Raw genomic sequence first — 2,395 nt, forward strand, 5'->3', positions numbered from 1 at the left:
CTTCTTCTTCTTCTTCTTCTTCCTCCTCCTCCTCCTTCTCCTCCTCCTCCTCCTCCTCTTCCTCTTTTTTTAATTTTGATTTTATTGTAAAGATGCTGTACAGAGGGGTTACAGTTACAAGATTAAGGTAATGAATACTTTTCTTGTCAAACATTGTTACCCCCTTCTTAGTTTTTCTCTTAATATCCCTTCCCTCCACCAAGATCCTCATCTCTCCAGCCCCCACCCTGAAGCTGCTCCTCCTCGCAGACACAGCCCATCAGTGCTGGCTGTTCATCTGCAATAACCTCTAATATCACTGGACAAAATGATATCATAGGAATGATGTCACCAAAATGGCTGGAAGCTCAACTAGCAGCTAAACAGTCAATAATACCTTGATGAAACTCAAAAAAATTGAAAATAAGACTGAACCATTGCCTGTTCCACAGAACTGACCAACAATCTGCACAAAAATAATAGCAGTGGGGTAGCTTCGTCTGGGGCACCATCCCTCCCCCAAGTCAATAAACAACACAGGGAGATAAATCACTTCCATCAATGGAAGTGAGAACAGAGAAAGGCGGGCCGGGGTGGCTTCTCTAGCAAGCTAAGATGCTTTCCAGAAAGCCTCCTCGCAAGCAGAATACAGGAGAGAACGGAATGGCTAGACACTCAGGGTCAGACAGAAGAAGTCAAGTAAGGAGGCAGAACTCATAGAAACCAATTGCAGATTTCAATGAAATCATAGCATTCCTGCCAGCAGCACTGAATCTGAGATCTCAGTTAATATAGCCCAGCCACAAAGTTAGTTTGTCATTCCCAGAAGAGATAAGCATGCTCCCTAAGGAATTCTTAGAAAGCTTCTAGACCCTGCCTCAGTTCCACTCCAGCAGCTCACTTGGGAAAAAAACGCCTCCATGACATGTTTCAACAACAAGCAACATTGTGGATGCTTAAACAGGGCTTCTTCGCGCAAAAACTACCTCCAAGTTCCACCCAGGATGGGACACAAATATAACAAACACCAAGCATTAGTTATGCTACACCCAAAATTTTAATCTGGTTTACTGAGCAGAACAATTGATCCATTCCTCTGGAACCACATTAACCACAAAGCCCATGTTACAATGCTCTCCAACTACTCAACTCAAATAGTGGTATCTGTCAAGAAATACAAGAAACTACCATGCCCACCAGAAGCTTAGACTCACGGCAGAGCTCAACCAGTGGTCTTGCCAAATGGCAGAAGCAATATACCTGAATTCAGTACAAAGGCAGCTGCCACCGGCTGGGAAGGTAGCTCAGTGGTAGAGCGCTTGCCTTGCATGCAGGAGGCCCTGGGTTCGATTCCTCAGCACCACATAAGCAGAAAAAAAGTTTAAAAAAAGCCGGAAATGGCTCTGTGGCTCAAGTGATAGAGCGCTAGCCTTGAGCTGAAGAGCTGAGGGATAGCGCCCAGGCCCAGAGTTCAGGCCCCACAACCGGACCAAAAAACAAACAAACAAACAAAAAAAAACACAAAGGGTACAGGCACAAATATTGATACAAATACAGAAGTTGAATAGAAGATTTAGAAATAAGCCCAAGCAAATACTGAAATCTGAATCATAACAATGGCACCAAAAACATACACTGGGAAGAACTAAAGAGCACTTTTTGTTTTGTAGTACTGGCCTTTGAACTCAATGTCTCAGGTTTGCCATAATGGTGCTCCAACACTTGGACAATGCCTCTAGCTATGTTGTTAGCTGGGCATTTGGGAGATGGAGCCTAGAAAACTTTTCTGTACTGTGATAGAACCATGATCTTCCAGTTCTCAGCTTCCTGAGAAGATAAGATTATAGGCATGCACCGCTGACATCTGGCTCAAAACCAGTCTCTTTAAACAATGATGCTGGAAAAATCTAGATAGCCACATGCAGAAAACTAAAAGTCAATCCCTATCTATCATCCTGTACAAAAAATCAACTCGAGAGAAGATCTTCACTAGCCATACAACAGACAAGGGTCTCATATCTAAAATATACCTGGAACTCAAAAAATTAAATCCCCCAACAACAAATCTTCAAAGAAACAACTGCTCAATAAATAAGTGGGCTAAAGACTTAAAGAGAAACTTCTCTGAAGAGGAAAGAAAGATGGCCAATAGACACATGAAGAAATGCTCAACCTCTCTAGCCATAAAAGAAATGCAAATCAAAACAACATTGATATACCACCTCACCCCAGTTAGATGGCTATAATCAAGAACTCTAATAGCAACAGAGCTGGAGGGGATGTGGACAGAAGGGAACCTTACTGTATTGTTGGTGGGAGTATAAACTTGTTCAACCACTTTGGAAAGTAGTATGGAGGTTCCTCAAAAGACTCCACATAGAGCTCCCCTATGACCCAGCAATCCCACTTTTGGGCA

Source organism: Dipodomys ordii, unplaced genomic scaffold (assembly GCF_000151885.1).
Source record: "Dipodomys ordii isolate 6190 unplaced genomic scaffold, Dord_2.0 Scaffold26, whole genome shotgun sequence".
NCBI lineage: Eukaryota > Metazoa > Chordata > Mammalia > Rodentia > Heteromyidae > Dipodomys > Dipodomys ordii.